The 27,796-nt window shown below is 39.2% G+C and overlaps 1 protein-coding gene across 3 annotated transcripts in view; it reads left to right on the top strand.

Moving 5' to 3' along the window:
• Window positions 1-24,262: 24,262 nt before the first annotated feature.
• The window catches only part of Elmo1 (engulfment and cell motility 1), a 551,061-nt gene continuing 547,527 nt past the window's right edge, over window positions 24,263-27,796 (top strand). The window contains exon 1 of one of the 3 annotated variants that reach the window (XM_076864020.2): window positions 24,263-24,527. The gene's annotated coding sequence lies outside the window, so the exon portion shown is untranslated. Of the gene's footprint in view, window positions 24,528-24,677; window positions 24,715-27,796 lie in introns of those variants that run through there. The other 2 variants (XM_076864023.2, XM_076864025.2) reach the window with 2 other exon arrangements.

Below are 27,796 nucleotides of genomic sequence, written 5' to 3'. Positions count from 1 at the left end.
GCTTTATTTCATCATTTCCTCAGCTCTGAAATACAATCATGAGGTAGTAGGTTAAAACAGTTTTAATTCCCTCATTTAGATCACTTGCAGAGGTTCAGTGACTGCTCCACTTGGGGTCTTCATCACAGCAGGGGTTCCAGTTTGGGGAGGCCCAGCTATCTGTAAGTTCAAAAATCAAGAAAAGTGATGGAAAACGGAATGTGAGTAAACTGCTTCTGCGACCTCATAACCATTTTTATCATAGCTTGGGGTTTTGTCTTCTTTGAGCATTAAAAAAAATACATCTGGGGAAGCAGGCATTAAGCTTCGTTTCTGATCTTTGTCACAAGATGGAAAAGGATGGCTTAGGACTGCTGATGACAGCAGGAAGCTCTTGCTACTTGATGGTGGAAATCCAACCCATTTGGTCATAGGAGAAGTTCTTATCCCTCAATAAAACTTCAGAGCCTTGAAGAAATAAGTCTGCAGAAAGTTATTTTCATGGAGAAGAATAAAAATGCAATCAGGTGATTGGTCCCAAAGTGGTTCTTTATAACTTATAAAAATAAAATACAGATGAAAATGTGAGAGGGAGTGTTCAACCACATCAAAAACTAATTTGCCACTTCCCTAATATTGAAGTTTAGAAAGAGTCTTCTGGAACATTACAGCTGATGAGATTGAATTGGAAAATACAATCATGTCATCCAGTGGATGCCAGTTGGCCATGAGATGAAAAGAGATCACCTTCATCTTGATCTGCTTCTGCCCTGGCTACCAAAACCCCAACTCTGGAGTCATACAGACTTCTCTTGCTTGGGGATGGGTAGGTGAGGAACAGAAAGCAGAAACAAAACATGCTCATGAAAACCAGCTAGTAACAGGGGGATGTTACAAACTGCCAAGCTCAATGGGGAAAAAATGTAGCAGGAAAAATAGACAGTAGAAGTCTGAGATGGAAAGGGAAATGGGTAAGATAAGGAAGGCATTCAGGAAAAACTAAAAATGTAATAGGAGAAGCCAATATAACAGCACTAATGGGGGAAAACCAAAATCAACAATTCAGAAAATCAGATCGGTGATCAGGAGGACAAGATTAAAAAAAAAAAAAAAAAAAAAAAAAAAAACAACTCTCAGGAACACAGAGAAAGGGCATTAAGGAATGAAAAATGATGAGAATGATAAGATGATAATTGTGTAGGACAGAGAATAGAGAATCCACTGAAAAATTGCTTGGGATACCTGGTGGGACAAAAATCAAGACTCAAACGTAAATAAGAATTGTTTCCCAGACTTTAAAAATATATTTCAGGAAATGCAACTCAATAAGTTTCACCACATTCCTACAAAAATCAGATTACATTCTGACAAATACTTGATTTCCAAGAACTGCAAAGAAAGCTGGGGGTGGGGAGCCTATAAGCAGAAAAGTGGGTTATGTGCAAAGGATAAAAAATCAGGCAGGCCTTAGTCTTTTTTCTTCAGTGACACTAAATGTTAAAGACAAAGTATAGGCAGGGTTTTGAGGAGTAAAACTGTAACATAAGAATTTTATCACATGCAAGATGGTCTTCTTCCAGTGTGAAATCAACATAAAAATAGTCCCAGATTTGTAAGGATTCTAAAAATATTTTAGCCTTTTACCCTGATTTTAAGTGGTATATTCCATCTGAATAAAAAACTGAAATAAAATAAGAATGTAGAATTTTTGATGTCATCGCCAGGCTGCAACAACTGCGTCCATTTAGGTTCAAACAACTATTAAAAATTGAAACTGTAACACCCAGAGCAAATCTCAAATATTTTTTTCAAGAAGGCATATACTAGAAAAAAACTATTTATCCAAATCTTAGTCAAAACTTAGAATTGTTACAAAACTCAGGAATTAGGAGGATTGCAATATTGGGATAGAAAAACAATGTTTTCAAATCCCATATATCACATATGGAGAATGGAGAATTCAAACAATTGTTTTTCATTGTTTTTTGTTTTGTTTTGTTGTTGTTTGTTTATGGTACAGGGATTGAGTCCAGAGGTGAGTAACCACTGACCCACATTCCTAGCACTTTTTTTTTTTTTTTTTTTTTTAATCTTTTTAGACATGATTTCACTGCATTGCTTAGGGCCTTGCTAAGTTGCTGAGGCTGGCTTTGAACTTTCGATCCTCCTGCCTTAGCCTCCTGAGCCACTGGGATTACAGGGGTGCACCACTGTGTCTGGTGCTTTTCATTCTTTATAGTAATGTGAGTTGATTATAGCCTTTCATTTAAGAAAAACACAGTTAACCAATGATAAAATAAAATGCACAGTACATAAGCTTTAAATTAATGAGATATGTGCAAACACATCATGACATGATTTTACTTTTAGTTTCTAAATGCCTATTAAAACTCTGTATGCAATATATGTAAATATCTGCTTATTTTATTCTTAATTTTCAGTGCTTTTGAAAATAAGCACATACACATACTTATTTTAAATACAAAAATAATAAGGCCTACATAAGTAAAAACAGGTAAGTACAACCAACTCTCCTGTCAATTCCCAGTGACCAACATTTGTTTGCTCTCTGAAATTCACCATCAAAAATGTCCTCATTATGCTCAGATGCAATTAGATATTCCATAAGAAAATGGATTTAGTGCAAACTCCCAGTCAGAATTTTTGTAAAAAAAAAAATAATATGCATTGCCTTCAAGAAGTTTTTGCACATTTACTGAGGTTTCAAGGAGTTTTCTTTATTAAAAAAAAAAAAAAAAAAATCCTAGAATGACAGTCTTTAATGTATCTGAGTTTTTTATCAGACCATGGTCTCTTGAAGGTCCAAGATTTCGTTGATATTCCCACTACCTACACTACCTAGCCCAGAGCCTAGCTATGTTTGTCAAACTGAAGTGAAATGAATTGATATTAATGAAATTCTCCTGCCAGATGATTATTGTTCTTAGAATATTCATTGTCATTAGCAGTTAAAAAGCATTCAACTAACAGTCTTGGGTTTTTCTAGCTGTATGTTGAGCCATTTCAAACTATTTCTTCCTGCATATTTTTTAAAGTTTATTCACACCTGCAAACCCCAGGTGGTGTTTGTTACTATATATGCCTTTAATTACCAGTAGCTTAAATGAGCCATAGTTGTGAAACTGCATTTTCTACTTGAATATAAAACTCTTTTTTCATCTTCTGATTTTATGTAGGTCTTGACTTTCAACCCAAGTTTTATGGATCTTCAAAAATTTTACTTTCTTTGGAAAATTTATTCAAGCTTACAGTTATAACACAGCAAGCCTCTTCCCACTTCCAGGACATTGTTCATGCTGTGTTTGGCCCAAACATCCTTTCCCCCAGCATATTTACATTCACCCTAATGCCGATGTTACCTCTTTGTTGGAGTTTCTTCCTCACCTATGGATTCGATAGCACATTATACAGTTATTATGAAAATGCTTATCAGGTAGGACAGGGTCTGTATCTCCTTACTATTCAGCCCCTTCACTTGGAACACTATGAAAAGCATGTATTCAATAAAGCAATACTTACTGAGAGCTGACTGGGTGGCAGTCCCTCTGTGAGAAGGACATAGCAATGAACATGGAGTTCCCAAGTTTATCTAATAAATAATTCATTTTGAAGGAGCTGTAATCAAAATAAATGGGATTATATACATGGAGTGTGAGATGTGGTCTATTTTAGATAAGATGATTAAGACAGGCCTACTGAGGGAAAATTAAGGTCACAATGAGAAGCATGAGAAGGAACCAGCCATGCAGAAAGTCATTCCAAGCAGATACAAGGATGTATGCAAAGGCCCTGGGGAAGACATGAGTTTACTCTGTTTAAAGGAAATAGAAGGTCAGTGTGGCTGGAACGAAAGGAGGGTGAGAGTCTTCAAAAAGGGAGAAGAGTTCCCTACTGAATCAGTTAGGTAGGGGGATGCAGATATCACTAGCCCTACTGTTGGTGGGGAATTTGTAGTAGGACTAGCCAAGGATTCCCATTGAACAATTTTAAGTAAGGAGGTTGTATTACCTCATTTCTGTTTTTTAAAAGTTATAATGTGGAAGTAAATTGGCACTTTGATAAGCCAATGGTGCTATTTACTGAGATGGGGAAGAAGATGGAGCATGGGTTTTGCAGAGGGTTGGTATTTAGACATGGTTTATCTGAACACAGAAGAATCAAGTAGACAGGCAAATTTATGAGTTAATGGAAAAGATCTGGATCAGTGATTTAAGTTGGGAGATACTCACATGGACTGGTATTTAAGGCTATGAATAGGAAGAAATGACCATAAAGAAATAGAACCTGGTCCAAGTCCATTGGTACCCCAATATTTGTAGGTTAGATGAAAGAGGGAAAACTAGCAAAGAAGCCCCCCCAAAGGAGGAACCAGTAAGGTGAGGGGAGTATGGTTTAAAGGAAAACAAAAGAAGAATACTTTAGAAAAAGCAACAGCCTATATGTGGAATTCTGCTGGAAAGGTGAGTAAATGAGGTTAAACAGGTATCAGGAGCTGCCCTGGATGCAGAGGCCTTTAAGTTCTGGTGCACCAGGTTCTGAACAATTATTGCCTTCAGTGTGGTACGGTAGTGCCAGGTCACAGTAACTTGGGCATTACCCAGCTCGGGTAACAAGGCGTGGATCCAGGAGTAGGTGTTACCCACTGGGGTTGAGTTATACTCACCTTTCCATTGTAATCCTACAACTTTGCCCTTTTGGGGATAGAATGTTCCATGGAACCTCCCCTTGTGTGTCCCTTATATAAGAATAAAGAATTCCAGTGGCTCTCTCTCTTTCCACGGACCCTTAAGGTCACAGAGGTGTCCCCGGATTATTGAAAAGGTATTTCTGTATTTGCATGCTTTCTTTGAAGTTTTCTTAAATTATTGGAATAGTCAGATTTTGTGAACCCAGCATTAGGTCGCCAGCTAGGATAGATGGCAATAAACAGGTGTCTTTTTGAGTTGGTAAATGGGAAGTTGGTGGTGGCTTTGTCAGAGCAATTGCAATGGAGTGATGGTGTCATAGTGAGATTTTTTTCATTGGTGCAACTCAAGGAGAAGAACAATTTTAGGAAGAAAAGTTTATTTGGGGGCTCACAGTTTCAAAGGTCTCAGTCCATTGATGGCTAACTCCACTCCCTAGGGCCTGAGATAAAGAAGAATATCATGGAAGAAGGGTGTGGTGGAGGAAAACAGCTGGGAACATGGTACCAGGAAGCAGAGAGAGAGCTCCACTCTCCAGGGAAAAAGTATATACCCCAAAGGCATGACTTCAATGACTCACCTCCCCTAGCCATACCCTATCAACCTACAGTCACCACCCAGTTAATCCCTATCAGTAGATTAATGCATTGATTTGATTTGGGTTCTCATAATCTAATGATTTAAACTCTAAACTTTCTTGCATTGTCTTACACACAAACTCTTTGGGGATACCTAATGTCTAAGCCATAACAGATGGGGACAGGTCTCAGATTGAAAGGATTGTAGAGAGGGCCAGAGATAACAAAGGGAAGGTTGGCCCCTGACAAACATGTACTGTGAAGCACAGCAGAGAAATCCCTTTCTGTCCATTTCCACAATACTTACAAGACCCAAGATTTTAAACATAATGTAATACCTGTTTTTCAAACCACTTAAAATATAAGAAGAATCAACTGATCAATAGCAGTACTTATAATAAATGGAATGAGAATGAGAGATGCATTCTGTTAATTACATTACTTTTTTGATAATTTCTGCATTATCCTACATAAATGAATTAATAATAGCTGACACTTCATTAGCAATTAAAATTTTCCAATTAAAATATATTGCTTTATTTAATATTTGTTATTACCATGGGAAGCAAGTATTCTGACTTTCTCATGTTATAGATGAGGAATCCAAGTCTTGGAGAGTTAAGAGATTACACCAGATCACACAGCTAGTACCTGTTGGTAGAAGTAGGATGGGGACCCAAGTTTCAACTTCCGAGTCCAATTTCACATCCTTTGCAAAACAAGTTCTAAAGACAAGAGAGACTGTGTTAGTCATAGAATAAAAACTAGAATCTTTGCCACTACCACATTATGATGTTTCTCAATTCACTAATAATTTTGGTAATAAGATGAATGTCTTTGTTGAATAATATGCATCAGTAATTTAAATAATTTTGCTGGTTGCTGAGAATAAATGAGAATAAATGAGCAGAGGCCCTAGGTGTAATTTTTTTTTTTTATTCAAGTGGGAAAGGGTCTTAGGAAATGCCGTTTTTCATTCAAGTGAGAAAGGATTAGGAAATGCCATCAACCTCCACTAAATCTGGAATATTTAAGATTAAATGTTCTAAATAAGGTCTCTGACAATATTCCCAAGATATTCATAAAGGAAGTGTCTATTCTAGTTTACTGAATTTATGAAAATGTGCTTACAGAAATAGCATCTAGACTTGTTTAAAGAAAAAATATAGGCTCCCCAAACATTTGACTAAGCAGAGCCCTGCATTGCATCAGTACTGAAGACAAACTCCCAGTGGAAAGCTGAGATTCATTCCTCGCCCAAGAGATCACTAAATGTGTATACATCAGGAAAAGACCAAGGAAGATGGAGTGTGAGGCCTGCACAGGATGGATTCCCCTCAAGACAAAACCCATTCATTTCTCTGTACCAATAACTGCTCCATTATGAGAGCAAAGCGATACAACCCAACTTTATGAAAAGTTTAAAGCTGGCAGGCATACAATCACGCTGCATTTAGTCCTTTTGCAAATTATTTGGAGATTTTTACAAAGCTCATAGCATTGGCTCATCATGGTGGAACAGACCTGTAACCCCGGCAACTCAGGAGGCTGAGGTAGGAGGATCGTAAGTTTAAGACCAGCCTTGGCAACTTAGCAAGACTCTGTCTCAAAATAAAATATGAAAAAGGGTTGAGGATGTCACTCAGTGATGGAGAACCCTTGATTCAATCCCCAGTATCTATATCAATAAATAAAAAAAATCAGTTCAAGTTTTTGAAGAGCTTATGGTTTTCAAAGGGAGATAGATGATTTCTTGGCTTATTTGCCCAAGTGCCATAGAAGCAATAGATAACAAAACAGGGTAGTGAAAGGATAGAAAACATGAGTAACATGGCATGAAAGACTCATGACAAAGGTGAATTATAAATCATCTTTTAATTTTGCAAATTTTAAAGAGTCCATTGTTTAAATTTCAAAGAAGTAAAACACACACAATTCACTCAGAGCTCACAGATATCCCTGAGTTATGCATTTACATTGTTGAGATATAATACACAGACAGATTTCCCTTGTTTTCATTCAGTGGTATGCTGTACTTCATACTACATTATGTAATTTCCAACTTCATTAAAAATTCTTCATGTATGCACACCATTTTAATGACCGTTTAGTTCCATTATACGGGTGAACTGCAAATTATTAAGTATGGCCTTAATCCCGGCCATTTGGATTCCATGAAATTTTTTTTTCTTTTTTTTTTTTTAAAGAAAGAGAGGGAATTTTTTAATATTTATTTTTCAGTTTTTGGTGGACACAACATCTTTATTTTATGTGGTGCTGAGGATGGAACCCAGCGCCCCGCAAATGCCAGGCAAGCACATTACTGCTTGAGCCACATCCCCAGCCCCTCCATGACATTTTTGATTGCTAATAAAATAAGCTGGGATAAATACTTTTGTGCAAACCATCTTTGTCCTCATTTTTTATTATTTCCTGTGGCCAGGAGTGAACAATACTGTTCAGTGAGGGGATCTGAACCTTTAAAGGCTCTTGGCATATCACTTTCTATAAAGACTACAGCAATTTCTACTTCTTCTAAGATTGCATAAGTATATCTGCCTCACTAAATCCTGACCAGGAAAATTGTACCATATGTGTGTGTGTGTATACATATATAAATACATTGTGAATATATTGATATATTGTATGCATTCATTTGATGAGAAAAACTGTATCTGTTACTTGAAATGTTGGGTTCTTTATCTGCATTACTTTAATGTTCCATAAGCCATCCACTGTTTCCTCCTAATTATCTATTACTATCCTTTGCTTATTTGATATTTTGGAGTTCTAGTGTTTTAATGATGTGTTTTGAGTTCATTGTATATCACCAAGAGTAACCCATTATTATATTTGTAGCCAATATTTCCAAATATCTTCCCTGCTAATGGTCTTTCAATTGTACCTCTGGTTTTTATCAGAAGGTTAGATAGAAGCGAAGCAGAGATGCGAGAAGCCGCTTCAGGGGCATGCCTCCAGTGCCCTAAATTCCTTCCACTAGGCTTTACAGAGGAAGGTTTGAGTTGGTGTGCAGTTACTGAGCACCAGTGTGTTGCTGCTGCTGCAAATGAGGCTAGAAAAGTGGGACATTGAGAACTGTGAATGGTCCATATTTTGATTTTTATTAGTATTCAGTGTTGAATTATTGAGGGCTTAAAAAAAATAAAAAGGAATTGGATTGGGGTTGTGGCTCAGCAGTAGAGCACTCACCTAACACGTGTGGAGCCCTAGGTTTTGATCCTCAGCACCACATAAAAATAAATAAACAAAATAAAGATATTGTATCCATGTATAACTTAAAAATATATTTTTTTAAAAAAGGAATTGACATAATCCCATCCATGTCTTATAAATAGAGGTCTTGGACTAGATTTGTAGCTTAAAGCACTTGCTTAGCACATGAGAGGCCCTGAGTTTGATCCCCAGCATGGCAAATAATAATAATAATTTTAAAAAGTAAAAAAGTAAATAAAAGAGAGAGAAAAAATCACTAGAAGGAAATCAAGGTCTAATGATGGAAAGATTGTGGATTAGCAGTAGGAACTCTACTCTCAGACTAAGCAATGAGTCTTCTCACTTATTTCCTAGGTTTGACTTGCATGATTTTTATTTATTTTTTGTTGAATTTAAATAGTTAAATTATATGTGGAATGGAGTAGAATGGACACCTCCTTCTCACAGAAAGTGAACAGGTAGAGAAGAGTGAAGACATCAATAAATTCAAAACATGTATAGGATGGACATTAAAAAGATATGAATACTTCTTTTATACCTATTTGGTAAAATTATTTAGTCGAAACCTGGACATCATATAGAAAAGTAGGAGAGACAAAACTATTAGAAATAGGCTAGCCTAAGTCTAGAAGGCAGTAAGTGTTACATAAAGCTTCAAATCATTTGTAGACAATGGGTAGTCTTGAAAGTTTGGGGCATAAATTAAGCAGTTTATATGGAACATTGACCTACAAATGTGCAGTAAGAATTGGAAAAAAAAAAAAACCAGAGAAAAAAGAAGCAAAAAGGACACTTGTGAATTTATTGCTCTGATAAATTTTCAGAAGACAATTTGTGATATTTAAGAACTTACAGGACATATCTTTTGAGGCAACAATTAGGTACTTTGTGTGGGGGTGGTGGTGGTGGTGGTAGGGATTGAACCCAGGTCTCACTCATGGAAGGAAAATGCTCTTCCCATGATCTATATATTCATCTCACTTCTAGAAATTTTTTTGTTAAAAAAAAAACTGTTTAAAGATAGATGCATGAGGATGTTCACTAGATTATTATTTATAAGAGAAAATTTAAAATTAAATTTACAAAAAAAAATTACATTAAATACTATGAAGTAATTAAGTATCATGATGACATTTTGCATTTGTTCAATTTGAAATGATTTTTTAATATATCTACATGAAAGCAGATACACAAAAAACAATATACTTAAACTGTCCATGTATTTCATCTGCCTTAGCTTCCTGTCACTATGACAAAATGCCTGAGATAAACAAATTAAAAGAAAGAAATGCTTATTTTGGCTCAGGTCTCAGAGGTTTCAATCCATGGTCTGCAGGCTCTGTCACTTTTGAACCTGTGGTGAAGTAGAACATCATGGTGGGGAGTGTGTGGCCAAGCAAAGCTGATCATCTCAGAGTGGGTGGGAAGCAAAGACAGAAAGAGGAGAGGAGCCAGGGTCTCAATATCCCCTTCAAGGTTACACCCCCAATGACTTGCAATAACCTAATTTCCTTCCACTAGCCCTTACCTCCTAAAGGTTCCACCCACTCCTATTAGCACCGCAGGCTGATGCTAAACTGGAACATCCAGACTACAGCATCCTCTTATTCAGGATCTTGTAGGACTCTCATCACAGTAAAGCAAACCATATTTAAAATAAGTTTTACTAAATAAAATAATCCAATTCCTCTCTTTCCTTCCTGTATGGAATGAAGCAAAATCAAGCAGGGGCCAGGTTTTCTTTATGCTCCAAAATGGCACTCCATAATTATGTGCCTCAAGTTAGTATAGGCTCAGCATCCTATAGATCTAAAACATGCAGTAATATCTAAATTCTTCTAAATTGCAAAGATAATTTCCCCCAAATCTAATTAATCATCTGGTAGTCTTTGAATTTATGAGGACTCTCAGCAGACCTCATAAAATCATCTATAGAGGTTCTGGGTGGATTTCTCTGGTAACACAAAGATCATTGGCTGTGGTTTGAGAAATCTGCCTTCAGTTCTAAATCTGCTACTTGATCACTATGAATTTGGCAAGCTACTTAACCTCTTTGACTTTCTGTTTCATTTGTAAATGGGGATAATAAAAGATCTTTCCTTTGGCTGTGGTGAAATTGAACACAAAGAAAATCTCTTTCTTAATTTTTGTCTCTCTGTATCTGGAATTTCAGATGAGAATATCAGTATGAGAATTTCAGATGAGAATATCAGTAGGTAATTTTTTATCTTAATTAAAAAGTAACATACCCACCACCCGCTGCCTAAAATGCTGAGATACTTTTCCTTCTATAATTAGTCTCTTTGGAATAAACTACAGAATCATCTTTCCCAAGTATTACAAAACTTTCCTATTTTCATAAATGCATATGCAAATTAAAGAATCTCACCTCAATTATGAGTACTTAAGATAACATAATTATGTTATTCCTGCAACCTATCTTGATCTTATCTACAAATCTGTAGTATATTTATCTAAAAGGCCTACCTTCTTTAGGTTAATCTAAAACATTTTGCTCATGGATACAAAATGCTATTTAAGATTTTTGCCTTCAGGCAAAGAAATAGGGAATTCTACTTACCCTTTCCTTTCCTAGCTCATGCCCTAAATACTAGACTTGTTAGGAGAACAAATTCACATGTTTGAAAGCAAGCGTGCATGGTCATAAAGGCTATCTTATTAACATGAAAATTTGTTGTTCCTCCAAATTTTAACCAAATATATAGCAAAACTTTTTTTTTCTTTTTTCTCGCAAGATTTAAGGACCATTTCATGTCCAAATTAATGGTAAAATTACTACCCTGTCTTTACATTTTCTTTTTACTGGTAATTTCTTTGTTTTTTTTCAGTCATGTTCCTTTAAAAATAAAGGATATATGGCAGGTATTTGGGGGTAGACAACATAGGTATTTACAAAAAAAAAAAAAAAATCACAAAAATTAGGACATTGATCTTAAAAATAATGTCCAGGTGCATCTTTTGAGGATTGAGAGTAACCTTCCATCAATCTGGGAACTAAATTTTTTAAAATCAATAAATCAATGTGTGTACAGTTATAGGTAAGCTAGGTTTCCCTAAATGCCTATATTTTTGGAGAGGAACAACTAGTATTTTGACCCCCTGAATTGTATGTGGTGACCCATGCAGGGAAGTTGCAAGATGTGATATGATCTTGGAGAATATGTGAGCAAGAGAAAAAATGGAAGAGTAATATGGCTCAGAGCATCTGATTACTGTGCCTGTGCCTGGAAAAAGAGGAAATGCATTTCAGGAAATTTTTGAATGTCTCTCGGACTACAATGGAGTGAGTGTTCTACATACTGAAAGGAGAACTTTTTAAGAAGCACCTTGAATGTTTGGGTATAGCTCAGTGGCAGAGTGCTTACCTACCATCTGGGAGGCCCCAGGTTCAATTCCGTGTCGGGCAAAAATAAATTAGTAAAAGCAACTTGAGTGAAGCATAATTCACAAATGATAAAATGCAAATATGAAAATATTGAATATTCATGTGCAGTTGTAAGAGTTCAGAGAGAAAGATTCCATGTATCATTAATCCAGTTTCCTCAGTGGTGATGCAATAGTAACAGTATCATTCCAGGATCACAATATCACAACATACCCTGCAGTATCACAGCATCGAAGTAAGGATATTGACAACCATATGGCCAGGACAAAGAGCAGTTGCAAGACCACAAGAGTCCCCCTTGGAGCCTTTATAAAAACACACACTCTTCCTCTCCCCATTCATCATTTCTACAGTTTTTCATTTTGGGGATCTGATTGGACTGGAATCATATAGCATGTGACCTTTTAGGGTAGGGTTTTTTAATTCAGTACAATTCTTTGGAAATTCATCCAAGTTGTATCAAGAGTTCATTCCTTTTATTGCTGAGTAGTGGGTGGATTTATCTTTCAGTGGCATACTGAAAGACAAAATGTACTAATTTTAAGTATACATTTTCAATGAATATTGACAAACTGATAACTCATGGAATCATCACCACAGTCAATTAATTGGGCATTTACTCATGAGAAATGAAAATGTATGCTTACATATAAACTACAGGAATTGTGGTTTGTAGCAGTTTAATTGGCAATACCTAAAAACTGGAAGCAATCCAAATGTCCAACCACAGATGGATAAATAATGAGCAAATCAATTATGAGATATCCATATGATGCAATTCCACTCAGCAGTAAAAAGCAATGAACTTCTGAAATATACAATATGGATGAATCTCAAAAATACCAGACAGTGAAAAAAAAGGCAAGACATAAAAGAGTACATGATTCCATTGATATAGATTTATAGAAAAGGTTAAATTAATCAATGGTGTCAGCATATGAGCAATTGCCTAGGATTGGGTGAGTGGATGGGTTGGGAGAGGGCAGGATTAACTACAAAGAGGCACAAAGAATCCTTTTCTGCTGTAAAAGAATATTTTAAATCCTAAATGTGGAGAGATTTGTTGTTTAGAATAGAAGAATCATCTTGCTATGTGCATGGAGGAATATGGCACAGTAAATCCCACAATTATGTATAATTATAATGCACCAATAAAACTAAATAAAAGAAAAAATAGAAGGTTCTTACTTTCACCAAAGACAAGGAATTGATGGAAAATAAATTTGCTCATGCAGGACAGAAAATAGAGTAAAGTAGGAAAAATAGAGGTCCAAGGAATCAAAGTATGGAAGAAAAATGAATCCCCACAAGGAAAATAGAGGACTCTTAGAAGACACTCATGAAAATTCCAAACTGCAGAAAGCTGATTGGAGAATATAATATCAGGGAAGTGAGCCTGAGATCAACTTTGTCTTATGTTAATTCCTCCTACTTGTCCCGTTATCTTTATATAGCTATGTGTGCTATGGTCTTATATGATCTTTAGGTCCTGTAGGAGAACTTGGTCTCGTAAATGCAAAAGAAAAGTAGGTAAAAATGACAAGAATAGTATTTGAGAGGAAAATTCTCTGACTCCTTTCATTGTTCAGACATGGAATTACCACTCTGGCCTGACTTGGATAAGTGTGTTACTTAAGGATTCATGCATTGGGAACCTGGTCCTCTGTGTAGTGATATGAGAGGTGGGAAAGAGGTGCAACCTAGTGCAAGGTAATAGGTCATTTGAGGCTTCATCCTGGGAAGAAATTAAGCTAGTTTTTGCACAAGCCTGGTTAGTTTTTTTAAAAAAAGGTTGTTATAAAAGAACAAGATTAGTTGGGTTTGGTGGTACAAGCCTATAATCTCATCTTCTAAGGAAGTTGATGCAGAAGGAACACAAGTTTGAGTTTAGTTTGGGCAACATAATGAGATCTTGTCCAAAAAAAGGCGGGGGGGTGGTCTAGGAAAGTAGCTCAGCAATACAACACTCCTGGGTTCAATCTCCAGTACTGAAAAAAAAAAAAAAAAAAAAAGGACTAGTAAGTCCCCCTATCTTACCCTGTGATCTCTGTTTCTCCCATGAACTCCCACTAAGATGCCCTCTTCCACAGTGGGGAAGCAGGAGCTGTTCACCTGAGTCAGCACCATACCATTTGAACTTTCAATTTCCAAAACAGTGATCTACATAAACCTCTTTTCTTTACAAAGTACACAGCCTCAAGTTTTCATTGTAGTAGACAAACACACTATTACTTGCAGAAAACAAACATGGAACAATTCCATTCCTTTTCTTGGGATACTTAAATGACAAAATACAGCATGCTATTTTCTACTGATGACCTGCTGGGAGCTCTCTATATCTCCAGAAAGTATGTAATATGGATATAGTAAATGACATACCCAGATAGAAATACTCCCCCCTCCCCCAGTTCACTAGATATGCCAAATTCCCTTCATCCCTGAAAAAGAAAGTACTTCTCTGGGTCATACAGCATGAGAAACTGAAAGCAAAAACAGTGAAAGACAACAGGACTGGAGACATGTGTTGCATATGTGCGAACACAAAAGAATAGGGATCTAAAAGCAGCTAAGCCTATGAATAAGTACTAATTACAGGGGTTCCTGGAGGTGGGAATAAAGTGAGATATGTCTCTTGGAAGTCAAAACTTCCAAAAAATAAACTAAAATAATAGGAAGCAAGCTGAATAAAATTGTAATTGAGGAAAATAATCAGTAGCAACTAAACCCACCAGGGTAGAGGTTGTTCTAGAATTGAATATTTGTACAAAATATCCTTCCACAGATTTCTTATTAATTGGGAAGGAAAAGTGCACCTTTTCACTGGAGAAGTCTAGTTAATGGTGATAGTATTACCAAGGGGTCAGGTAAGCACCTGCAGTAGTGGGACTGATTGACAGTGATGTGACACAGTGTGAAGCATCATATCACCCATAAAGTGTCCTTGCCAAGGATGCTTAACATGAACCTCATCAGACCTAGCTCCTATGGAAATCCAAAGACCAACACAATAAATACAACCATGCCATAGGAAACAGATAAATCCAGGTGTGAGATATTCCATTAGATGATATGCCTGGGCCCTACAAGTTATCAATATTAGTAAATGGTAATCCAGTTCTAGAGAAAAAGAAGTACTTCATCCTTTAGTATTGGAGGCTATATATAAAATTAACAAGCTAGTTAGAAACTGGATGACTAAAGAAGAAACTCTGGAACTCTTAGAACAATTGCTCGATGAGGAAAAAAAAAAAATAGGCAATGAAAACCAGAGCCTCATAATTCAGAATATAATTAAACTTAAGTTAACTAAATAATTAAATGTATATTATATTCAATTTTATTTAGTCATTTCCAACTGGTCCTTTTGTTAACTATGGACTCTCAAGTGAAAGCCTTTCAGGTATTCTTAGAACTCGCTATAAGAACCTGCTAGATTCCAACTCATTCCAGAAGACAGATTCTGAGTCTCAGGGAGGTATAAGAGAAATCTATTTACTCAGTGGAATTGGTCCACATATTCTGCATCAGCTGATCAATACAGGCAAATCTTCAGTCCCAGGTAGCTCTTGATAAAATAACTCAGAACTTGTCTTTCCAAGAAACATGACTTTGACTCCAAAAATTTATCATCAAAAATTTCATACATACAAAAATTTGAAAGAACATTCAAATTTGAATGCCTGTGTTCCCTCCTTCTAGGTTTTACATTTTGCCAGTTTTGACTTACATATTTGTATCGGAACATCCTTAATACAAACAATACTATTTTTATATCTAAGGAAGACTAATTCATAACATTGTCTAGTATATAGTAAATATTTAAATTTCTCTGAAGGTCTCATAATATGCGTATTGGTATGTTATAAATATAAAATCCTCTTCCCCCCCAAATCAGGATCTAGTTGAGACATACATTGCATTTTTTTTTTTTAAAAATTAGTTTTACATGGACACGATATCTTTATTTTGTTTATTTTTATGTGGTACTGAGGATCAAATCCAGTGCCTCACATGTGCAAGGCAAGCCACGGAACCACAACCCCAGCCCCATTGTATTTTTGTGTGTGATTGTTTCTTTTCAGCTGCAATAGACTCTTCACTTTTTTTACTGCTCTTTTTTTCTTTCTTTTTAAGATTTTCATGACATTGACATTTTGAAGAATCTGGGAAAGCTTTTCTGCCCATAAGGAGGGGAGGGTTGGCTGCAGGAAGCCAGAGCACTGAGGACTGAGTGCCAGGTCTTTAGAAATCCCAGTAAGCAAGGTTCCCATAGCTGCATGTAGCTGAGAGTGAGCAGGGGACACCAGCTGGGCTTTCTGCCCTCAACATGGGATTTCTATCATGATGAAGCCAAAGAAATTTCTTTGGGAGGGGACAATCACCTATAAATATTCCAGTTCACTCATTTAACCATGAAGGGGTGGTGAACCTGTGAAATCAACAGAGGTTGAGTCTCCAATCGATCCAGCACCTGGGTGCTGTGTTAGGTTGAATAGATTCAGAATATTAAGGGACCTTTGGATTAAAGTGGTAATGTGAACACTTACATTCTCATCTTCTTCCCAAAATCCCACTAAAACACTAAAATCTATCCAACGGGGGCTACATGGAAATCACAGGGAGAATGGAATGGAAGGATCTCAGTCCAGAGCCTGACGAACTTGTGAGTTTAGAAAGCAGATGGGATATTAGCAACTGTCTATCATAGTGGAGAGAGATGGAACCCGGGGGAGATACAAGAGAAGGCTACTATCAAGCCACAGGACAAATCTGTCCATCAGACCCCATGAAGCTCCAAGCTGGAGGGTGTAGGCCCTGGGGGCCAAGAATGGTATATGGCACAATCATCCAGGAAGACAGTGATAGGAACAGGGTGCAGAAACACTGGGCCACTATGTCCTGTCCACATTTAGGTGACTAACATCAATACTGTTTACCACTTAATTACAAATGCAGAGCTGCTGTCTGCAGAAACTGAAAGATGTGCTTAAAAGGCTGGGGCTTTAGATTTGCTATTGACATCCCTAAGACTGAGGCAGTGAGCTGAGGGGACAGGAGCAGGCCTGTGGTTTTGTATGGACACTCTAAAGAGAGGATTGTTGATACACCCTAACCACAGGGTTCCCAGGCAATCATCACACACTGAGGAGAGGTCTGCTGGGTAAAAGGAATTTCTTAATAGCTGAAACACCCACGCATACACCATCTATGTTCACAGATAAAAATGTTAGGAAATAGAAACCAATGATCTAGAATTATGAGACTATGAAAAATAAAATAAAAACAGTGCCAGAGCTAAGAACCAATGCTAATAAGCCAAAGAATAAAAGGGAATCTCACTTAACAGAGAATTTAGGAAACACAATTAAAAAATTAAAAACCACAACAAAACTCCCAACAAATTCTAATTAAAATCTCAGAAGAAATTTCAGAAGATATTATATCCTTGAAAGACCAATGGGCTGCTATGGAAAAAAAGGTTATCAGAAATTCTAAAACTTTAGGGCTGACACTGAAAGAATTCAAAACAAGGGTTAGAAGGTAAAGTCTAGGCATCTTCCAGAAGAAGGAAAGTAAGAGACAGAAGGTCCAGAAAGATTGAAATAGATCTTTTAGGAGCTATAATACAGAGAAATAGAGTAACATAAAGAAAATATGGAAAAAAGTTTCCTCAGCTAAGGTCTATACTGAAAAGGTCTGTGTAGGGCCAAGTTGAAACAATGACAAAATACTCCCATTTCCATTCCGATAAGAACACAGTGCCAAGGATAAAGAGGAGGTTCTCAATGCTGCTAGAAAGGAAAACATGCATACATACACATAGGCATACACCAACCGTCAATATTTTCAGCAGCCTCAGTGAAGGTGGGAGAGGGATTGGAATAGCACCCTGGTCCTGAGGAGATTGGGATCTAAGTGACACACATAGCACCCACTAGTGAAATATGGCCAATTAAAGAATTGAAAATTTTCAGTTACAATCATCAAAAAAATGTTTAACCTCACTAAAATATAAATAGAAAAAAAATGGGCAATGCTAAACACCGAATTACTGAGCTGAAATAATGAGGAGACAGAAAAGGATAGACAAATGAGAAAGAAGATAAGTCACACAAATGAAAATATCAGAAGAACCACCCAACAGAAGATCCATCCATAAAAAAAAAATATGATGATACAATAAAAGACATGATAGAAGTTAGGGAGAAAATGATAGGAGCAAAAGTTTAAAAAAATCTTTTGTAGAAGGGAGGTAATAGATACCATATGAAGCTGATAAACAAAGAAGTATAAACAATTAGAACAGTCTCATTAATTACCAAAAGATATCAAAACAAAAATAATTAAGTGTGTTGACTGCTAGAGATTAGACCTGGGGATAAGTGTGGGAAGAATTTCACTTTTCATTTACTAATTTATATATATATAACATATATATATAAATTAGTAAATGAATATATATATATATATATATATATATATATACATATACATGTGTGTGTGTGTGTGTGTGTGTATATATATATATATATATATATATATATATTATATATATATGTAACATAGGTTTCTCTAAACATTTTAAAAGACAGAGTGAGGAATATTTATATTTAACCTATCATGCAACACATTAATAACCCTAATGAGTATATAGGGATTTACATTCATATTGGCTCAATTTATTGAGCATTTAGTTCATTCTAGGCACTGTTTGAAAGAGGAGTCAGTATTCCAACATCCCCATTTTAGAGGCTCAGAGATAAATACAATAATTTGTCCAAGTGTGCATGGTTATAAGAAGAAGAGCTGGGATTCTCATATCTGTAAACTACATTTCATGGAAATTTAAAAATTCTGCACTTTGGGGCTGAGGTTGTAGCTCTGTGGTAAAGTGCTTGCCTAGCACGTGTTAGACACTGGGTTTGATCCTCAGCCCCATATAAAAAATAAATAAAGGTATTGTGTCCATCTACAACTAAATTATATTTTTTTAAAAAAAAAATCTACTTATTTTGCTCTGATGAGACTGGCAGGCCAATCTTTTTGTCAGTATTTATTGTAAGGTTGGAAGGATTCCTGGAATTAATATCAATGCTACTTCCTTGGCAGTTGATCTTTGGATAATGGATGGTAGACCATGGATACATGGATATAAATCTGAAAAGGCTTGAAACAAACTTCATATAGGACATCATATTTGGGTAACAGGTGAGTTGGAAATCCATAAAAATATTATTTTGTTTTAAAGTAGGAATGACAGGAAAAAAAAGGGAATGGGGTATTACAGGGATAAATGTTATGTTTTGGAGTAGATGTCCTTAGCCAGTGGACAGTAATATATAATGACTAGGAAATGGGGTACATCCTGGAGATGAACTCAGGGTAATGGTGTCACAGAAATGATCAGGAGTCAAGCAAGAGTGCTGTCATGTCTGTCAACCTTTTCATTTCCTGTGCTGGTCCTTGACCTTGACTTCCTGTGAGCTATGGACCAAATATCTGTGTTCACCTTCCCAAATTTATGCATTGAAGCCCTAACTCTCAACATGATTGTATTTGGAGATGGGGCCATTGGGAGGTAATTAGAGTTAGATGAGGTCATGCTATTAGAGACCTCATGGTTTCTCTTTCTCCTTTCTGTGCCATGTGAGGACACAGAGAGAAGGTGGCAGTCTGCAAGCCAGGAAGAGAGCTCTCTCCAGAACCCAACCATGAGGGCTTTCTGATTTCTGACTTCCAGCTTCCTAAACTGTAAAAAAAAATAAAATAAAAAATAAAAAATCTATTTCTATTGTTTGTCAGCCAGTCTATGGGATTGGCATAGCAGTCTGAGCAGAATAAGATACTGTTCTTCCCACATGGAGTTTTGTCTACCTTTTAATCCATTCTCTATTCAGTCGGATGACTTCTGAAATAGAAGTGACCATGAGACTCTCTTGCTTAGAACATTTCAGTGGAAAACAAGACAAAACCAAACTAAAGCAAACAAACAAACAAAAAGTTTCAATATCTTTCTGTTATTGTTAATATACCCAAATTCTGTGAAATGACTCTCAAGTGCTCCTAAGAGCACTTTTACCCACTGTTTTTATAATCTAATTTTGATCCTCTCACACTTTAGCCACATTGATTTTGTTAAGGTTCCTTATACACTATTATTTCTGTAGACCTCATACAAAGAGGCTTTGTTTAATGCCCTCCCTTATTACTGGACCCATTTCCTTTCCCCCTTTTGAAGCTCATACCCTTTTACTCACCCTTCAGGTCTCCATTCAAATGGAGCTTCCCTAAGAGGCTTTTCCTAACTTGCAGAAGAGATCAGTATCCCTGATTCTAACACTGAAATCTTCTGCCCTTCCCTGATTATACTCCTCAATTGTTACTATGTTCACTTAAAGTCTATCTTCTTAGCTAAAATGGAAGTGCTGGGAAGGTGCATGGTAAGCCTTTCTTGTTCACCATGGAAGCAGAGTACCTTCAGAGGTACTCAGTGTGCACAAATGAACGAACAACCCAGGGAAGAAACAGCAGACTCTCTTTCTGCTTGCCCCAGCACTGAGCTTGATGGCTCTAGATGACAGGTGTTTGCCTATTACCCAGACCTCATTATCCCTGGGGTAGTGGCTTCCTTGAGCTGGAGATACTCTCTGTTCCCAGAACAGTTAAGGACTGGAGGCAGACCAGTATGAACTAGTTTCTAACATAGGAAAAGGGAGTAGATTTGTCAAGCTATAGATCAAGGATTTTGATTGCAAATTTGGGATAGAATTCCAAAACATATTACTAAATGTATTGTTAACTACACAAGGCCCATTTGAAGCCCAATAAATGTTTTTTTTTTAATTTAATGGATTATAAATGAATGTCTGTGAGCACTTAGAAAAGAAAGAGTTGATCAACATGAGTCATCATTGATTAAAAATACAACAGGACATTTTTGCACTTAGAAGTTTCACCGTGACATTTTGATAAGCTCCCACTCACCCCTCCTATCTTGGAGTTCTGAACACATACCAAAGAATAAAAATCTGGAAAATATAAGTTCAAGGTATTTAAATCTGAGAAACTCCCCCAAACACCTATCCATCCACCAACAATGCAAAGCCCTTTATAAAAGCATGGTTGGGGAATGAAGTTTAGGGTTGATGCTTCAGTGAGTTTCCTTCTCTGGTCATCTGTCTCCACCCTATTCTCTTTTCTCCTACTTATCCTGAGACTGAAATGAGTCTATGGAGGAGATACTGAGTTCACCTCCCTAACCACTGGAGACATCAGTGAGACTGGCCTATTGGTACCCCCAGGTGTGCTTACACGAAGTGCAAAGGAAAGATTGCACTTGGGGGCTGGGGACGTGGCTCAAGTCAAGCGCGCTTGCCTAGCATGTGTGGTGCACTGGGTTCGATTCTCAGCACCACATAAAAATAAAAAATAAAGATATTGTGTCCACCTAAAACTAAATATATATATATATATATAAAGATTGCACTTGTATTTGGTTCCTTGTCATAGAATTGACCTCCTTCCAGCTAAAGTGTGATCTAATGATTGAATGACCCAATCTCTGACCAGGAGCTGAAAAAGTTCAGCGATATTAGCAGTTTCCCTTCACCATATGCAGAAGCTGGTATGTGGAAAAGGGGTGTAGATGTTGCACGCACGTGCACTCTCTCTTTCTCTCTCCTTCTCTCTCCTCTCTTTTTGAATCTGCTAAAATGACTTATGGATTATAGGACTGTTATAGATATTAGATAATAGTAATGCCTAAGCTGACAGTCACGGAGTATTTTTATGTGCTAAGTCCTTTTCTAAGAACTTCATAATGAATTAACTTACTTAGCCACTAATCAATCCTACCAGCTTAAGGTTTCAGTCCCATGATCTGAGTGATCTGTGAGGAAAACACAGCTAGTAAATGGCAATGTTGGGATTTATACCTGACAACCCAGACCTAGAGATGGCGGCTTTTCTGGAACACCAGTAGGCCCAGGAAGAAGGTAGATTCCTCTAAGACACTTGACAACGCCTCTAAAATGTCTTCATGGATATAATAGGAAAATGAGATCTGGAGATTACAGTGTTAAGGGGGCTATTAATTACAGAACGAACCGAAAACCAAAGAATACTGTTCCACGCTATGGTAGAGGGAGCCCTAGGGGGTCCTTAATGGAGTTTCACAGGACATCCTAGAATTCTTAACTCATTTTTGGCTACAGGGATACATTGGTTGCCTGAATTGAATCCATAGAGACTTAGATAACTTGGACCAGGTAGATTTGGGTCCCAAAGACCAGCTCCACAAGAATGGATATGACTTAATGTAACACAGCAAAGGAGTTCCTATTTTCCTCTTGCACTTGGATCAACAATGAGATGCATTTGAAAAAAATTCACAAGAGCCTAGCTGTATTCTGTTTGTTAATGGCTAATTAGATGATTAATCTAGAACACAACTAATTTGTTTAAGGACAGAATGTAGTGTCCTTCAGGGAGAAGATGGCTCAGATAAGAGAGATCTGAAATCATTTCACATTGAGGGGACTCAGAGTAACTAAAGATGTTTAAAACTTGAAAGGATATATTGCAGTAAATTTTGGGACTATCTTGAAAGATTTGAAAAAAATTATCTCATGGAGCAAAGATGTGACCTACTCTATATTAACTGTAGAGGGCAGTCCTGGGTCTACAGGTTATAGGGAACTACATTTATCTAATTGTTGTGCAAGGAGAGGACAGCTATGACATCTCACACATACTGAGTGCTCTAGATACCAGCACTAAAGTTAAGGTCTTAATATGTCTCTGCTAGAAAGTTGTAGATCAAATTTATACTCATCACTACAAGCATCTCATTGAACGGTTATTAAAGTCTCTACTTAGTAATTGCTTATTAAATGACCTCATTTAATAGTTGCCCTTTTGACTGTTATTATTATTCCATTACTGTTTTATAGACAATGGAATAGAGAAGTTCAGTTACTTTCCTGGAATCATCCTGCTTTAAGTTACTGGCTTATAACCATCTGGACCCAGGCATTCCTGCTACTATTACTGCCTCCCGGAGTTATGTCTGTAATAGGGGTTGGACTAGGGCTGTTCATTAGGAGTATAATGTGAGCCACTGATGAGAGCCATATGTGTAATCTGGCTTTTTCTAGTAGCTACATTAAAATGTTTGAAAAAGAAATTAATTTGGATTATATGTGTTATTTATATCTTAACTGATAGAGTAACCGAATTGACTTACTATATCCAATAAGTCAACTATAGTTTTATCATTCATTGAGACAATGCAATGAATATAAAAAATAATTAAGCTACTTTACATTTTGATCTTCGAACTAAATCCTGTGCTTATTTTACACCTACGGAACATCTCAATACCAGTCACATTTCAAAGGCTTCACAATGTTTTGTGTTGCTAATGGACAGTCAACATATGGTTAAAATTTTAATCTCCTTGGAAAGGGGCTGAATCTCAAAGGGGAGCTTTGCTTTCCACATTAGATACTGATGCCTCTCAGCTCCCCAGATTCTCTCCTTTTCCAGTTAGAATGGAAAGCAGAGCAACTGTCTGCCTTTTCCAGTGAAGCTATAGCAGAGATTTCTGAATTTGGAGAGGACAGGTGTTTCTCTTGCAATCTCCTGCCAGCAAAGCTGAGATTTAACATGTTTGATTTCTGCTTTGAAAATGAAGTAGTTTGCATGACTTAAATAATTTCTCCTAAATACCAAATTGTGGGTAGGACGTCTTGCTTTCTGCGAAGTTATTTAAAATTAGGGAATCCCTGACTTCATTGAAAGAAACCTTGTCGTTTAAAATTATAGGGGAGGTAAATACATCGGTTATTTTTCCACACTGCCCAAGAACAAGGCACAAAGGCAAATGTGCCCAACCTTTTAAAGTAGCCTCAAAAGAGCCCACCGAAGTTTCCCCCTTAAAATCCCAAACTACTTGCCAAAAAGGAAAGCATATAAAAAGATGCCACGCGCTTTTGGCCTCCCGGAGGTGGCGCTACGAGGGTGACGGAGTTAATTAGTGCCTGCAAAACGCCGTGTGTGATCTCATCGGAGAAGTCATGTTCTGCACACACATTATTTATAGCAGATATGAGGCGTGCATGGTGTTTGACATTTCCCTCTTGAAGTAGGGGGACTTCATAAAGTCGTGGGCAACCCCTCCTAAACAAAGTGCGGTGGGCAGGCAGCAGGGCGCGGGCGGGAGGAGAACGCGCCAACGACTCCAGTCCCGGCGCAGGTGCCGGGGGCGGCGGCGGCGGCGGCGGCAACTCCGCAGCGTCCGTTCGGGAGGAGAGTTCGCGGCTGCTCTCGGGATGCCTTGCAGATGCAAAATGTGTCTCTGGCCAGCAGGAGGAAGGAAGAGGAAGTGAGAGCAGCGGCAGCCGGCAGCGCAGCAGCCGGCCGACCCAGAGTGTAAGTGCGTGTGTTTGGGCGAGCGGGAGCGGGCGAGGATGGGCACGGGATAGAGGCAGAGCCACCCACACCGCCGCAGCCCAGAGCTGGCCAACAGACCCTCGGATTTTCCCTTCAATGGTCGCGAGTCCTCAGAGCTCTAATAGCCGGGAGCTCCCGCCGCTGCCGCCGCTGTCCTGCGACCCCGGGCAGGTTCGTAAAGTTTCCTGGGCTGGCTCAGCGCCCCGACTCGCTGACCTCAGCGCGGCCCGGGAGGGGGTTGGGGCTGGGGCGGGGAGGAGGCGTCCTGCTCCGAGGACTCCGGGCCCCGCGGAGACACTTTTGTTTCCTCCCTGGGGGCGCCACGGCTCGGGCGGGGGTGGCCACCGCGCTAGGCTGGGTGAGGGCTGCCGGCGCGTCGGGGCGCTCTGCAGTTGGGGAAGTCTGGGCAGAGCGGGTGGTCCGAATGGCGGTGGGAACAGAGGGAGAGGGCTCTGGGGGTGCGGCGCGGGAGGATGGAGCGCAGGGCCCGGGCCCCGAGGAGAGCGGAGACGTTTGGATTGGGGTCGGCTGGAGGAGGGAGCAGGAGGGCTTCGCGGTTGGCGCGTTGGGATGTTGGGGACAGAAGAGTGTGGGGTTGGGAGCCTGGAGTCTGGATTCCTGGGGCCGGAGACTGGAGAGTCTGCGCCCGAGACGGCGGCTGGCGGCTCGGACTCTGGGGTTTTCTCCGGCCATCGCAGATGGGAGGGAATCCTCTGGCCAGCGCGTTCCTGGGAGCTAGCGGTGATGGGCTAGATGGATGGGGGGCTCACAGGGTGGCGAGAGGAGGTGATTCGGGCAGCTGGGATTCCTGGGGGCTGTTTGTTAGTAAATACCCGCCTCCTGGGGACACACTGAGGACCCGGGAAGGCGGCAAGGATAGAGATCTTGGTATGGGAGAGGGGACGCACCCGGAGCGCCCACAGAGAAGTGGGGCATCAGAGCGCGGGACCCCTGGAATCAGAGCGGAGAGGGGCAGCCTCGACCTCCCAGAGTAGCTTTGAGGAAGAGGAAGTACAGAACTCAGTCGTCCCGGGGGTGCGCGTTGTGTGTTTGGGGCTGGGAAGTCCGTGCTATACCGCTGGCGCGCGCGAGGCGGCGTGTGTGTGTGTGTGTGTGTGTGTGTGTGTGTCCTCGACTGCGAGATCTGGGCAGTAGGGACTTCAGCTTCACTGGCTCTTTCCCATCTGGGGGCCATTTGAAGTTGGCAGCTGGGGAGGAGTTGTTGGCGGCTGGACCGGCTTTGATGAAAAGCTACAGGGTTTAGTCCGCCCCGCCCCCTCTGTCTCCCCCAGTAGGGTAGCTCCAAGGGCCTCTGGACAGCTCCCGAGGCTTGCTCAACACAGTTTGTGATGCATCCTGGGCCTCCCACTACTGGCCAGGGCTTACGTGGACCTAACTGATCACAGTTAAGATTTTGGAGAACCTAAGATGAATTTTGTGTTCCTAGAACCAAAGGCCCCCAGTCTGGAGCTGCCAGTGACTTGGGGGTATGTAGGAGGGACTATGGGAGAATTCTTGATTTTTTTTTTTAACTTATATAAAATAAAATTAACTAAAAACTTGCATTTAAATTCCAAATATTTGAGAGCATCTTGGGTACTAGAGAGACTTGTCCATTCACAGTTTTAGATTACAAAGATTGGCAACATCTATTATGAAGGTCTCCTCTGCTTATGGTTTTTCATGTGGTCTCACCTCCATACCTGTTTCCCAAGGTTGTTTCAAGGATTATAGTTCCCTGGTTTGTAGAACTTGGACCCTAGTAAATCAGGAGGTCTGAGCCCCTGCAGGCCTATCACCAGACTTAATTGTTCTTCCCCCTACTCTCTCTCTCACTCTCTTTCTCTCTTTTATAGCTGACCATTTGATCCTTGCTCTTTACTGTGGGCACATTTCCTATCAATTGAAAGCTGTGGTTAAGTGTGCATGTGACCTTCTTTTCTACCACATTTATTACTCAGGTTTTTGTTTGTTGGTTTGTTTTTGTTCAATTAAATGACCTGGTAAATTGTGAGGGAATAACTCAAAGTGTTGGAACTGGAGTGGGAGAGGTGTCAGGAGGGAAGGGAATTGGGGAACAGGAAGAGGGCAGGCTGGGAGGTAGGCCCAGGCATGACTGAGGAAACTCAGGACTTGGAGCAGTCATTGAGTCACCGGATGGGTGGTCCTTCTGATGGATGGTCATGTCCCCCAGAACACACACAATGTCCTTGTTGACTGCAGGCATTCTGAGGACCTTACATTCTTCTTTTTCAGAGTCCCCAGGGCCTTTGCACACACTGTTTCTTTTGCACAGGATTTCTCCTGCAGGTCTAGATGACCCACTCCCTTGCTTCCTTCAGGTCTCTGCCCACTTGTGTCAGCTTACCCGCATTTCCCTGACTACTCCATATAAAATGACAGCCAAGCCCTCCTTGGTCCTTTTATGTTTCTAACGTATTTCTCTTAGCATTTTTCTACTCATTAGATCACATTTTCATCTGTTTATTTGATTATGGTTTTTCTCTTGTTGACAACTTCAATATTTCGATTGATTCCTAGCACATAGTAGATGCTCAGTAAATGTTTGCTGACTGAATGAGAAATGCCCAAGTTGGGTGAGGCCTGCCAAGGAAATATACAAAGAAAGTATTTCTGCATCCGTGGCAAGTGCAAAGCCCAGGGTTTCGCGTTTCCTCAGCATCTTCTCCTTCATGTTTAGCCACTCTTTCTTTTAGACTGCTTTCTGCCTTGGGTAGGTATCCTCCTCCCTTAGAATTTCAGACTGAAGAAGAGAAGCAGAGGGGTGATTTCCTTGGAAAAAGTAGAAAAACAGCGCACTTTATTAAAAACACATCCCCACTCCTGAGCTGGTATTTTATCCCTCTCCTTGGGGGGAAAATCTTTTCAAAGTCTGTGTTGCTTTAGCCCAAGAAAACTCCCCTTGGAGGAGCATTGTCAATGGCGTGAAGTCATAGGCGTAAACTGGGTCCCAGCGCACCCTCCCAGAAAATGCAAGTGAAGGCAGAGGAGAGGGGGCTATGAGGGAGTCCGGAGAAGCTGGGGTGGCACATGCAGGGGAGAAAAAAAAAAAAAACGTGCCTAGGAGAAGAAAAACGGAAGAGAGAAAGCCGACGGGGGCTTCTGGGAGTGCTGCTACCTCATAAACATTTATGAAATTACAGCATTGAAGAAAAGCCAGTGCTTAAGTGTTTTCATGTAATTTACCTCCTTTGGGTGTTTGGTGTGAATGGGTGGGGAGAGGTGAAGGAAGAGAGGGCTTTGAAGCCTTTGCCTAGAGGATGTGGCTGGGGGTGTGACAAGGAGCTGCACTGAGCACACACTTTGCTTACTCCCATCTTTGCCTAAGGCTGGAGGCTTAGAGATGATCCTTCCTATGGAGGTAACATTTCCTGTCCAGATCTCAGACAGTGGGTACCATTATGGTTTGTAAGTGAAGC

The sequence above is a fragment of the Callospermophilus lateralis genome, chromosome 1 (assembly GCF_048772815.1).
Source record: "Callospermophilus lateralis isolate mCalLat2 chromosome 1, mCalLat2.hap1, whole genome shotgun sequence".
Classification (NCBI taxonomy): domain Eukaryota; kingdom Metazoa; phylum Chordata; class Mammalia; order Rodentia; family Sciuridae; genus Callospermophilus; species Callospermophilus lateralis.
This window is presented reverse-complemented; position numbering and strand designations above follow the sequence as displayed.